Source organism: Octopus bimaculoides, chromosome 2 (assembly GCF_001194135.2).
Source record: "Octopus bimaculoides isolate UCB-OBI-ISO-001 chromosome 2, ASM119413v2, whole genome shotgun sequence".
Lineage (NCBI taxonomy): Eukaryota > Metazoa > Mollusca > Cephalopoda > Octopoda > Octopodidae > Octopus > Octopus bimaculoides.
Window position 1 is genome coordinate 1,787,382 of NC_068982.1, and position 15,440 is coordinate 1,802,821.

The window sequence follows — 15,440 nt, forward strand, 5'->3', positions numbered from 1 at the left end:
ATATATATATATATATATATACATACATGTACATGCTTCTATATCTACATACATATATATATATATACAGTTGTCTGAGCATTTTATATCAATGCATACCCATTGTTTGCACTCGCTCACTCACTCACAGACATACAGACAGACACCCCCTACACACAGACACACAAACTGAATATAGGCATTCACGCTATATAAGCGGTAAGGTGACTTACAGATGACCTAAACCCGACGGGCTCCGATACACTTCATAGAATCTTCATAGCTCATGCCACATTGAATACACAACGCTATTTATATCCACAATCAAAGAAATATTTAGACTTGAAACTATTTGATAGACAATCCTATGAACGTCTCAGTAGCCATCAGGCAGCCGTCTTCAGTTATGTGTGTTTACATTCACGACAGGACTTTTCAAGTATTGTTCATAAAAAAAATCATTCATATCAATTTATCAGCGAATAAACAAATAATTAAAATATCCTATCTACAGTTGTTATCAATACATTAAGATTAATTTTCGCTAATTACTGTGAAAGCGCGTGGTATAGAGGTTAGACTTATTGGCCCATCTACAGGAAGGTCTTGTGTTCAATTCCCAGAACTGAGCACACACAAAATTTGATTTATGAAATGTTTGTGATATGTTTTCAGCAACAAATCTAGGTTTAGGTATGACCTGTATTTTTGATATCGTACAAAGTCACGACTGTCAGAATCCATAAATAACTGACACACTTTTTTCCTAGCTTTGATTCTCGAAGGAATTCAAACCCCGTTTCGTGGTTCGCTACCTTAACAGCTCCTTTATAGTATCCAGTGACTAAGGACATCATCAAGAGGAACCACGTCCGGTTTCGGCTCCTACTCCTCTGCTGTTTTCGAAGTGGTGGGGCGCCCCCTTTCGGAGGTGTCTTTAGCTCTGGTGTTGAGTGCGTTTTTTTTTTCGTTTTTTTTTTTGGCCTTTTATTCTTTGGTTTCTTCGATGCAGCACCAACGAATGTCAGCAGGTGAATGTCCACTCTGCCAAATTTACTAATTTGGTGGTCATTCTTGTTACCTCGTCGTCGAATTTCTTATAGCTAGCTGCGTCGTTTGCTTTCGGCCACTTAATCTTTGGCTTTTTCCCGACTATCTCTCTCCCTAGCTGTTCCGATTTAACTGTGGAATGACCTTCGCTATGGTTTCTTTCCAGGAGGTTCTGGCCACGTGTCTTCTGGTTTTTCAACCCGCGCTGTTGAATCACTTTCTTCTGACACCTTTCCTTGGTGAATTCTAAGCCCGATGTAACTAGAAAACACCTTTCCTCATCTACCTTTCTTTTAGCGCTTCCTTTCTCGTTGTCCATCTCCGGTTCGGGTCTATTCCTTTCTTTTGTAATTCTTTGATCTTTTCTTCTCGCCGCGTAATCCGGGATCATGGGAGCATCATGATTACTTGTTGCAACTTTACCCCAGATCGAGCTGCAAGACCATTTGATCCTTCGCTACACTGTTGTACTGTCAAGCGTCTCTCCGTTTTGTCATCCCGCTTTCTGGATTGTCAACAAGTCTTTTCTTGCAGTCAGTATCTGAGGAATTCCAACCACGTTTCGGGTTTGTTACGTCGACAGCTCCTTTATAGGATCCAGTGGTTAATGACATCATCAGATCTATATGTACTGAATAAATAAACACCTTTCTTACTGTGTGTGTTGGCATATAAACTCTAAGACGTTCAATCATGTTACTAATTTTCGCCTAAGCTGCTCGAAATAATATATGTCTCTTTAATCATGTTGTATAATTCAAAATCATATGACAACGAACGGTTTTAACGCTTCTCCGTTCTGTTATTTAAGTATTTATTACATTACTTGAACGGGGTAAGATTTTTGGAAGCGCAGACGTTGTAATCCCTCCGTAACAAGAGTGTAAGGTCAGTTTTGGTAGCACTGATAGTGCATTGGGATAGGAAAGAGTTTCAGGAACGGATGAAGACAAATATACTCGAGAACATAAATTATAATCAAATTTCGTTCCTTCTAGTTTGGTGGTTCAGTTCTGCTAATTTGTGGAAGGTCCTTTGAGTGACCCATACTAACCTGCATCTCCCGTTTAAAAGTATTTAAGAACGGCAACACACAGTCTTCATAAATTAGGAGAGCCTAAATAACCAAATTAGATGTTGAGCCAAATAGATTGTAGCATATCTACTATTGTATATACGTATTTAATGAATGTTACAGCGCTATTTTTGCATTTTACAACGATGGATAAATCCAGTTATTCATCTAGCCTAAAACAAGAAAAGGTCTGCATATCAATTAATGTAAGCGGACAGTTAGAAAGTTAGAAATCAACAGGGTCCGTGCGAAAGAAGGAAAAAAGATGGCGAGAGAAAGAGAGAGCTCAGAGCAATAAATACGGAGAAAAGATGAAAGGAAATAGATTGATAGGTTGAGAATGGGGACTTTCAACCGGCAGGGATTATTGATTTGATGTAATGGAGTGGTGTGTCGCACAAAAGTCAAAGAAGACTTAAGTTCATCGCTTTCAAAAGCGCTTGGCATGTTCTCCTACTGGAGTAAATTACAAATAAGAAATCAGTTGATTTTTTTCTTTCTATTTTATATTAAATATACAATCCGATTCTCTCATGCAATTTATTCACCTTGATATCATAGCCGTCCTTGCAGTAACAACATTGAACTCTGATTCTATCGAGGTTTGGCTGTTATTCGTGACATATTGATCGTCTATAATAACTCTGAGGAAGGTTATAAAAACCCATCTCGCCAAATCTACATGAGGCGTGATGGAACAGATCTTTGATGGAAAACTTTTGAAGTAGAACAAGGACTATGAATTTCTGTGTATATTTGACTGGGAGCTTCACCATCTTGTACGTTGTAACCCTTGATTCAGTAGATCTTTCAATCACCAAGGGTATTCTCAAATATAAACGCATTTTGTTTGTGTGGTAAAGAAGTTCGCTTGGCAAACACGTGGTTTCCGGTTCAGACCCATCTTTGGCACCTTAAGTATCTGCCTTCTACTCTTCTCTTGTGCCAACCAAAGCATATACATACATGCATACATATACACCCATACACACATATGTATGTATATGTAATGTGCGTGCGTGCGTTTTGTCTTTGTCTCTCCCCACGACTGATTGATAACTGGGATTGATTTGTTCGACTAACCCTTGAAGGTGATGCTCCAGTATGGCTGCATTGCAATGACTGAAACGAATTAACCAATGAGGTTAGCACAGTTTACCACGGACTACATTACAAAAAGCGTTCTTCCATGTTATTCTTGCTGTTCATTTTCCAGGTCAGTCGGCCAAGTTTGTCATGATACTCTGTGCATTCTATTGCTAATTGATGGTACTTGTATTGCGATGCGGTTCATAGAAAAGGGTTGAGTGCAATATTTTCGGAACAAATCCAAGCAAGTTTTTAAAGACCGAAGTTGCTGAAAAAGCCATTCTGTATTACCAGAACGCTTTCGTTGCATGGCTTCTAGACAGAAACGTACACAGGCATACACACATACCAACATACATAGAGACATGTACACGTACACATACATGCACACATGTACACACGAGGAAATAGTTTTGACGCATTCATTTTTAACATATGTAAGTTCCATAGTTTTTTTCATTTTTTATTTTTGTGTAGATCAATGTAGGGAAGCCACGAAAAGTTTCCCATTAACATGACACCGATTACCTTATATTAAAACTGTTGGTAATTAATCTTTAGACAATCGCTCAGTAAATTAAAATTTAAGGCCAAACGTGAGTTCGGAAATTAGGTTTTGTACAACACCGGTGTCATGTGACCGATTGAGGCTTAATTCGACTTCACGCATTGAGGTAAATACAAAACGGCCAGTCGAGTTTCACTATTAGAAACCCATTTACTAGTAATTCGAGATGTTTATCCGAGCGGATAAACATCTTTCCTATTATGTATCTACTAAATACAAGAAAATAAGTCACTAAATATTACACAGTACAATGTTTTTTAAATGTGTAACTACGACGTTTAGCACCAGCAAGTCTATTTAGATACCTACCTAACAAACGATATAGCCACGTGGCTAGAATTCAAATCAGTTTCTAATCATTGATAATCTTAATTATCTGCAATTTTTCCTATTTATCTCAAAGTTTAGGATTAAATTAAGGAATCTATAGCAATTTATTAAATATAATCTAATATTTTTGTATGATTCGAAATGCACGCCTAAACACGTGCATAAGAATGCATCTTATTTTGTAAATAAAGGCAGCTTGCCAACGTAATGATTATCAGGATTATCAGGATTATCAGGATTATCAGGATAGTTATGTAATTATCAATAAAACAGTCTGTCTCTATAGCAACAAGGAAAATATATATTATACTATGCTTTACTAATGCGGTTTGAACGGACAGAAACATATTCGCTCTAGATACAGTAACAGCCGAAGACCAGAGTCAATTTTTAGCACTTTATTATTTAAATTTTAATCATTTGAAATTCCGGAGTAAGCTAACTTGCATTTCTTGGCAAGAGTTCTCATTAACGTTCAACACTTTCCTCCTTTGTTTATTATTATTATTAGTATTATTATTATTATCATTATTATTATTATTATTATTATTATTATTATTATTATTATTATTATTATTATTATTATTATTATTATTATTATTATTATTCCTTCGTAACACAGTATAGGTAAAATGCACCGAAGTCTTTAGTCAACTCTCAAATCACAACAAGGACCTCAGACAGATAATACTTCCCTTAAGATGTGCGTTGTGCACAGTAAGGCTGCTTTTTGCATGGATTTCCAGTTGCTTTGAGAAATTTTGAAGTTTCAATGGGATTGGGCCCAACGCTCCGATCACCACTGGTATCACTATTACATTATCCTTTCGCATTCCATACAGTCTTGTCATTTCCACTTTCAGTTCGGAGTACTTGATCGAACACCGTCGTCCGGATATTGTCATATTGAGTAAGAGAGACAAATACTGTCAGATCATTGATGTAGCCATACCAAATGACATGAATGATGTGAGTAAAGAGGTTGAAAAAAATCACCAAGTACTCCGAATTATTATTATTATTGAGTGAGAGAGCAGTGCGTGCCATCAAAGTGACACTGGGCTAAAATATACGAAACCTAGTTTACCCATCATGACTACCTGTCTGATAAAGTTACACCAGGCACATGCATCACAACCATATGTGCGCGACATAGTGATCTCATATCAAGATAAACAGCGCATGACCTTGCAGGTGGGGCCCAGTTAGAATTTTCTTCAGGCCAAGTAGCCCATCCCACTCAAAATGCCCCTGAATAAGGGCTGTTTAAGGATGTTGAACGACACACACGTTTCCAAAGGTTAATTATCCAAACACCAAAGAATTCTCCTCAACACATGGCTACGATGCTCCCCCCCTACTTCTTCTCGTGATCAGACATGCATATATTGTCAGCCACTATGGGACATGCTCAGTTGGTTAAGGTCAAGCAACTGACTAGCAAATCTATGGTACTGAGCACAATATTTGCTGTAGCCCATCTTCTATAAATATTATTATTATTAAGGATTCCATTTATTTTGGTTCATTATCTTATGTTTGTAAGCTGGCAATTAAATATTTTTATGGAAATAAAGTTCAAATACTTCGGTGTGTGTCTGTCTTCAATTAAAGATCTCCTTACACAATGACTAATTAATGAAAATCTCTTGTTAAGTATGTATATTTTTGGAATTCAGCCCTTTACAAGTCAGTCAAGGATTCATAAAACCCGAAAACTTCTTTAATTTCTTCATCTTTGATGTATAATAAACATTTGTTTCAAATTTTGGCACGAGGTCAGCAGTTTCTGGGGATGGGGTTAAGTCGATTACATCAATCTCCAGACTTAACTGGTACTTATTTTATCAGCCCCGAAAGATGAAAGGCAGAGTAAACCTCGTCGATGGAATTTGAACATAGAAATTTCAGTAAGCATTGTTCCCGGTGCCCTAACGATTCTACCAGCTCGCTACCTTCCTTACTTCATAGAATAGTAGAAGGCCCTCCTTATTACAGCGACTGAAGGCCCTCCATATTACAGCGACTGAAGGCCCTCCATATTACAGCGACTTATACCGAATGCATATTCATTGTTCTCTATAAACTATTCCCCAGAAACGTGTTCAAAAGGATCCACATCGGTTATGCTATGCTATGGGTGCATTCTATTAGAATGGTATCAATGCGTTTGGTATTTGACTTGGAATGTATATCTCCAGACAACTGAGTAATCAGTCCTCAGCAGACGTTTGCCATTTTTACCGAAAATTCCAATTATTCCAACCTACATACAGACAACTATAGCACATGTATCTACTTCCATAAATCTTTGTATGTGTAACGGTCTTCCATACACTCTCTATATAAGGGTAAATGATTTGTGTTTTTAAATTTTTATGTATATGCAGAGTTGAAGAATTGGTGTAACCATGATGTTCTTGTTCTGAAGAGTTAGTCTTCTATGTCAGCAATGATTTGTAAATGTAGAATTGTATGGGACAATGTGTAGGATGCGTACTAGTACATACATATATAAACAAATACATACATGCATGTGTGTGTACGTACGTACGTATCTATGGATGCATGTCTTAGGCTGTACCCTGTGTACATTGACTATGTGCAAGGAACTGGGCAAAAGCACATTCGCAGAACTATTTGAACGCCTATGTACACACACGCATATTCTCTAACAGACACACTTTTATGTGCGTACAGGAAAACTAAATAAAACATCTATTCTACGCATTCGCTGTTCTTCCTGCCTTCCACAATTCATAGACTATATCTCTCTCAACTTGTCTCTCTCTTTAACTGTTTCTCTCTTTTTCATTCTAACTCAACTTATTTCAAGGTCAGAATTTCGTCAATTAAAATTTCATCAATTAAAATTTCATCAATTAAATAGATAGACTTGAAGTTACAAATTAATACATTTGTACTCAAATCTCTGTTGTATATTTTTAGTTATAATACAATTTACTCATTTCTGTTTATATAATCACATTAGACGTGACAGTTTTGAAGAAAACATTATTCCAGCAGGAATATTCGTACTAAATTATTATATTTAATACACCACAAGACAGAAATGAAGCCTTTCTGAAGACATCTCATGTCTTTCCTATTTCATGATTTTAATCATTGTATACTCATACAAACACGCAAACGCGCATACATAATTACAATTTACATGGATGTAAATACAGTAGTGTGTACGTTGATGTACATATGTATACATTGTATATTTGCTAACGTATTTATATGTATATTTGCTTACGATGTGTACATCGGTGTGTATGTCTACCTATATATAAATGCAATGATTAAACTGTTTCGACAGAGGAAGAGATCTAAATTTCCTACAGCTTGTTTGGCGTGAAAATACTTTGCAACTGTTGGATGTAGATCAGAAGACTTCTATACATTTCGACGGAATGGCTCGGTATCCAGTAACATTGATTCCAACGAGATATCAGTAGTTTCTTTTCACACATGCTATAGTTTGCATTTTCCTCCTCTCTAATCCATGCAAATTCCACCCTGATCCGGGTACAGATAGGAGTATTCCTATCCTTGTTAAACTCTTTTCTGAATGATTCTACTTTAAGGTTTAAATTTTTTTCTCACAACTTTTATATCCATGACCACAAAAAACTGCTTTTCCCTCTTAATTTCATGAATGACTTCACAGCTGTCGTTTCTCATTTTTAATATCAAGCAATTTGGACAGTGTAGATTTAGTTAATAGCCCCGGACATCCCACATCTATTTAAAATATCGTACGCAGCCATCTTCATCCTTCCAATATCTAGACACCCAGAGGGAAGCAAAGTGCAAGATATCTAGAAAGGAGAGTAATGGGTTTCATACACGGGTTAGCCTTCTCCTTGAGGGACGCCTGGACAATGTCCAAAAATTCCTTTATTCTCAGTGGGGTTACTGCGCCTTCGGACACCAACCTGTCTATTTCTACCTCAGATCACAGGACACTTGTGAGGTTTCTCATGACTGCTACCGGTTATATGGAATCTAGTACAACCTATTTCCTGCTCTGGTTGGCGATTAGTGAGGAGGTTGCTAGAAATCCAGCAGGATTGAAGGCAAGACCTGTCAAAAGGATGGACGAACATAGTGTAGGTTTAGCGACTATCGAACAATAGTACGATCTCTGAGAATTTCCAGGTTACGGCTTGCGTGTTGGAAGCAGGTCTCTAGAAGTTATCTCTGATGTCGAACCACGTATACTGGGAAAAGCATTCCACATTTTGGGGGATCTTTTGCTTGCGTTTGATATGTCACTCCTATGTTGCTGAGCTTGCGATCCCTGTTGCCACTTGCTCTGGATTGTCTTTGGATTGGGTCACTTGAGAGCAGAAAGACTGTGAGGTGCTGTGTAAGCCTTTACTGGACCTAAAATTTTAGATTAGGCAATCGCCAGTGAGGCAACCATCCGATGCACAGTCGCGTATGCGGGCGCCGCAACAATCATGGAAGGTGCGGATCCGAACCCGGATGAAGCCGACTTGCTGGCATTTTGCATGGACAGTGGTCAGGGATAGTCTTCCTCTGTCAGAGCGGACAGCAACCATCATAAACACAGTGAGATAGGGAGAGAGGGGGGGAGATGGAGAGGGAATGAGAGATAGGGGGAAAAAGAGGGAGAGGGAGGGAGAGAAAAAGAGAGAGAATTGGGGCCAGCGCAATGATGTTTAAAAGCTAGCCTTTCTTGTGACTGTAACCATACTATTTAAATGACTGTCTCACGGTCACGTCAGACAGAATCCTCATAGATTCGACACTATTCATAGATACGAACGAATTGTTTTCTCATCACTCTCTGCTTTCATCTAAAGCATGTTTTCACTTGTAAGATATTGCTTTCTGACAGTTCTGCTTGGAGCTTTTTAATTGCTTTGTTTTTCTTACATGTCATATCGTATCAATTCTATTTCTTTTGTCATATTTTTCCAGCCCGTAAGGAAATTAAAGCCGGATTATATTCCACATCATCACTATATTTTATTTATTCATTAATTCGCGTATTATTATTATTGTTGTCGGCGAGGTAAGACGTGTTTTCAGCGGTCCGTGAGTTTGGATTTTCTTGTGCCTTTTTTCAAGTTTCTTGACTGTTTTGTTTGTTTGTTTTCCGAACCCCTTTTGGTGTGCAGAAGGGGTTCTTTTGTTGAAAATATCCTCTTTTTAGGGGCGAATTTTGGACTTTTTGTCCATTAGAAATATTTCTAGTTTTTCGTCTAACGAAAAACAAGATGGTTTCGAGGGGAGTGGCAGTGGCTGTACTGGCCGACACAAGACTTCCCGCCTCTGAACAGCACGAGTAGCAGTGCGAATATCACTAGCAGAATCACCACGAACATGGGAAATGAAAAAGTAAGTGAAGAAAACACCGCCGGCGTCACCACTGACATGAACACAGTAGACACAAAACAATGACGAACAAAGCGGCAGCAGTTTCGCCTCGGCGGTGAAACAAACCAGAGAGAGTTAATTCATTTGACTATTGACGATTTTAAAAAATGTAAAGGGTTTGTTGAGGAAGGAAGGAAATGATATTTTCCTTAACGCCCCACAAAAACTGATAAAAGAAACAGGAAAAACTGTAATCTACAGATCATTAATTATTAAAAAAGAGTGTAGAACGAGCAACTGAACAGCAATTAGAAATTGCGTTAAAACCTGTATGGACGAGTAAAACATATGTAACAAGAGAAAACCGCTTCGGCACTGTGGAAATACGCTTCGCAACGGAAGAAGAAGCAAAACAGCATTCCACAATACCACTAAAGACTGAGGAATTCCTGCTCGTGCCGACGTATCTTGGTCGGGGCGTCAGTGAATTAAAAATTGGGGAGGTGCCTCCCGAAATAAATATATGCTGGCTGGTGGCGGCTGTCCCCTTTGATATAGAAGATGAAAGGATGAAAGTTAAAGTCGACCTTTCATCCCCGAAAGAATGAAAGGCAAAGTCGACCTCGGCGGAATCTGAACTGAGAACGTAGCGGCAGACGTAATACCGCGAAGCATTTCGCTCGCAGCCTTAATCTTCTGAAACATTCGATAGAATAATACTATGTGCAAAACCAAATGTACGGCACCCTAGGCATAACACCAACATGAACTTTTAACTTGTCTGTTCAGGTCTTTCGGCGAGACTTGGAGTCAACCCTTTCAGCTCATGAAACTAATTGCAGCAGATAAAAAAACATATATTGTGTTTATTATATAACTTTTATCGCTCACCAGGTGGAGTACTCTTTTGTTGGTCCTTCAGTATACTATATAAGGGGGCTGGTTGTCTTCGCCTTATGCAGAGTCTGACCACTCCCTGTACCTACACCTTAGATCCATCATGGCGTCTGGTGTGGCTTTCTAAACAAGAGAATGTATTGAAAAGACATCCACATAGATTGCATGTCCAATTTGGACCACTTACAGCTGCAGCTAAGTTCTGATCTTTGTAGATCTAAAACCGTCTTCTGAGGCCTCAGTTAGAATTACAGATCTTATGGCATACACGGCATTGAAAGGTGTGCACAGATTTATAGGCAGAATAGTTGGTGGAAGTTCGTTTTTCATGGGTCCGCAAATGAGATTTGAGCGCAACAAAAGAAAAGCATGGTCTGTCGCAAACTGTTCACACCAAAAGGTCTCTGACATTCACCTCATCGATCGCAACATTCTTCTTTAAATCTCCCTTGAGTCTTGCATCTGTTAACCTGGCCTCCTGAAAAACCTTCACTCCACTTCACACACACACACACACACACAGTATATATATATATATATATATATATATATAGTGTTTCTGTGTCTATCCGTCACTGCTCGACTACCAGAGTTGGCGTTTTTCCGACCCCGTTAATTAGCGGATCGATAAATGAGACTGATGCAATAATTTCCAGGCTAAAAAGTGTGTAGGGGGCGATTAAATCGACTAAATTTCTTTAAAGGAGTGCCTCAGCACAGCCCTCGCACGGCCTCAGCACGGCCTCAGCACGGCCGCAGTCTAATGACGGAATCAAGTAAAAGATAGTAATAGTAATAGTAATAGTAATAGTAAAGATAGTAATAGTAACCTTTTTATTTTCTTGCAAATTTCACTTCATTCAAGATGACAAGCGATGTCTTATTCAGCTCCTCTTGTTACTCTCTTCAAAGCACGTTTTTCATGCCGATATCGACTTAAAGATGCACAATACCCAATATAAACTGCTTTCGCCTCAGAAGTTTCGGAGGACCTCCCTAGCAGTATGGGCAGAGCCGATTGCACTGAAAATTCCATAAAAGGTGAAAATAAATATAAGACGAAACAAATATAATTCATCAAGTAACAGAATAAATAATAAAAAAAATAACATCGAAGTCACTTTTCTCAAAGCAGTTACTGTCTGTCGAACTTAGCAATAAAGGTCTTTGAACTGATCAGCAAATATTTTCCACTCCAGCCAGAAATGACTCATGCACTTTTGCAAGAATATTCTCAGAATAGTTCTGCAATCCAATATATACAATCCAATATATACAATCCAATATATACAATCCAATATATACAATTCGTTAAAGAATGATGATACTAATTCTATATCCGATCGACATTCTACTTCGCCTGAACTCTCTCTATCTCTATTGTTTTTTGCATCTGTCTCTCTTCAGGTGATGTCTGAAATTCAAATAACAATCCTTGATTAGTATTCACATCTTTAGAATACTCAGCTGCTTACTTGTTATTTGTACCACTAAATCCTAATCGTCGCTTCCCACTGTGAATCCGACATCACCATCCGACATCACCATCCATAACACCAGACTGGACCAGCAGTTTAAAGCGGACAGAGACAAAGTATGTAATTTCATTACAATATCGAAAAAAGGTTCAAGAAGAAATTCTAAAGAAATACCCTACAAATATAGGCGGCGAAATGGTTGTGGACGGTGAGTAGCATAGATGTTAGAGTGCCGGACGAAATATATAGAAAGAACTCATATTTGAAAACTATACGAATTTCCGACTTATCCATCTCTAAACAAAAACAGCAAAAAAAAAAAACGATTTATACACACATTATAAAACGCAAAATGAGTTGGAATAAAGGAATAGATGTGTCAGCTTTCTAACAAAAAATTAAGATTATCAAAATATAATAATGGCGCAAAATGAGCAGCTGTCAAAGTTTACCATTTACCTTACTACAAATTTCATACTTGACGACCTAACAAAAGGAAGTAGCTACTTTCTCACAATAAAACAAAACTCCATCTTTCCTATGTGCATGACAAAAATGTTACACGTTGAACTTGAATGAAATCACGATTATAGACAACCGGAATGTGAACATCATTTATTGCTATGGTTGGTGTGCGTTCGTGTAACGCGAGTGTTTAAAGTACGGCAGCGTGTACACAGGTATCTTCTATGGTTTGTAGTTGTGTGTGTGTGTGTGTGTGTGTGTGTGTGTGTGTGTGTGTATCTCTGAATGTTTGTGTGTATGTGTATGTGTGTGTGTATGTGTGTATATCTTTGTGTGTGTGTGTATGTGTCAGTGCATGTGTGTTTGTGTGTGTATGTATCTCTGTATGTGTGTATCTATGTGTGTGTGCGTGTGCGAGTACGTGTGGGCTTGTATTTGTGTGCATCCGTGTATGCATATAGGCAGCGGAAACAGAATCCCTTCGGTGAGATATTTCCTGCCTTTCTGAGTGAGAAAATAGATTTTATTGTATTTAACATAAAACTTTGGAGAAGAGACAATCGTCATGGACAGGAAAACAATGACTTATTTAGAAGAAATGGCAGACGACGGAGTATCGCCCGTTGTTAACAGTGACGTCTATGAGATTGTCAACAAAGTTATCGACTTGTCACTGGCCTGTTTAGCCTAACAATAATCTGCATAACAGGCTTTTGAGGTGCGGAGGAAACGGTTAGAAAAAAAAAAAGAGATCGTTTCATAACTGGGTCCGTTGAAAATAGTGGTTTAGAGGAGAATTGAGCACGTGTGAAAGCTGCGAGAAAAATGGGGGAAAGGAGCGGGATGGAAGAAGGGCTGTCAACCAGTAAATCACACAAGTTTCAGCCACGATTTAAAGAATGGATGTTAAGATGAGAGACGCATTAAACGTTAATGGGTTGTGGGCGAAGGGCGAGGAGAGGAGAAGGGAAGAAGGAGAGCAGGAGCGGATTGACTTGAGAAGGATGTGGAGTAAGATGTCGGAGGTGCTGCTGCCTGTTGGCGTAGATGAAAGGGGCTTTGATTATAGTAGTGGCGTATATACGTTGTATAAAAACTAAATAATACGTGGTCTGTTGCTATAGTAACAAAGCTAAAGCACGCAGAGTAAAGTCGCTTGGTACAGATTGACCTTAAACACTGATGTGCATGCGCACTAAATCTTAACGCTTTATCTTACTTACGCTGTTTACAGCAGTGCTTAGAAGGAACATGAGTAGCGTGTGTTCGTCGCATTGAACAGGACAGAGAAAGTTGAGCAAAGAACCTGCATCGAATTTTGCCAAAAGTTTGACGATACCGGCTCAGAGGCCTATGCAAAGTTTTCAAAAAGTTTTTCTTATTCTTGACACAATCAAGGAGATCGTGTGCAACTGAAACCCGAGTGTCTTTTTGATCAGCTAAAAGCAGTTTCGGCACAACCTTGTCAGACACTTATCTCATACCCAAATCTCCAATGATAATGGACTGAACTGAACCGTAACTAGTCTGCACATCCTCCTGATAGCTCACGGATTTCTCCTCACAGTTGCACGCACATCTGCGATGTTTTTCTCAGTTCTGTTGGTTGCGGGTCTCCCAGAACGTTTGTCAATATCGACATTCCTTTCGACCTTCTTGGAAACGTTTCAACCACTCAGACACTTGTGTGTGGCTCATGCACTCCTCTCCATCAACTTTCTGCCACTTTGCGTTGGCCTCTGAACAGGTATTGCCATGACAACTTTCTCTGTCATGGTCAATGCGACTATCACACACTATACACCTTCCCACCAAGCACTACAGCGGAAGTGAGATAGAACGTTGAAACTTAGTGCGCATGCACAGCAAAGTTTAAGATAAGTTTTTTCCCAAGTGGCTTTACTCTACGGACTTTAGCTTCGTTACTATGACAACAGTCCGCATACTTATTGATCAGACCTCATATTTAAGACAGGGTTTTAAAACTGTCGCCGCATCAAAAGAGACGATAGTGGAGAAGGAATTTTGGGTACGATAGAGAAGTTTGATGTTTGCCGGAGGATGTTATAGAAGATAGAAGAATTGATTGGGAATTTGGGGATTCCATGAAAACTGAGACACCTGAAAATTGTCAGAAATGATTGGAATGGAGAGAGTGAAATGGATTTGAAGGCGGAAAACGGAGTTATGGAAGGTGATTAACGATTTGAACAGTTCGATGGTTCAGGTGGTGTTGCCAATAGAGTCGTTGATAAAACTATTGTGTGTTTCCCCCGCATGGAGAAGGTACGGCTGTGACTACATTTAGTATCCATGAATTGGGCTGAATTCAGCAATTAAAGCATTGCAAATAAATCAGCATCGGCCAAAGAGACTGAGAGTTGACAGCGTGCAAATGAATTTCTTTTAAAAGGAATTTGTTCATTACAATTGCAGGCTGACTAAAAATGATTGTTATTTTGATAGATTCAGTAAATATGTCAACTAAAATGTCCTCATTATATTTAAGCAGGTCCATCCACAACAACATCTTACTTCATGCATAAGCTCGCAAAAAGTGCATCTTCTAATATACATCTTCTAATATAAGCACGGCAGCTTAACAATTGACGAGTAGTCGTCTTTCATGTATACTTATAAGAAACTTGAAAGATGTACACATTTCGAACTTACATGCAAATGTCAACAGATAGCCTCAGCTTTTAACGATACCGGAAAAACATGAATTATGTGCACAGCTCAAACAATTGCTATTGTTTTCTCTAAGGCCCTTCTGCAAAGTACGAAATCCAAGAGCAGAAATTTTCAAAATAAAAAGGTAGTCTTTTTTACTTCCTTCAGCCGTCCAAATGCAGCCAGGCTCAGGCATTGCCTTGTAGGGTTTTAGTCAAACAAATCGACCAAATACCTTATTAATACCTTATTATTTAACACACTCACCGATAAAGTTTCCACTCATTTACTTATTTATTTATGCTTTTAGGAAAAATATAAAAGTAAATGGGTTGAAACTTTACCAGTGAGTGTGTTAAATAATAAGGCATTAAAAGAGAATGACTCTCCCCAGACACAAGAAAATATGTTTCAACACACGAACTCACATAAAGAATCTTGCAAACCGAATCCAAAAACGAAATATATATATATATATATA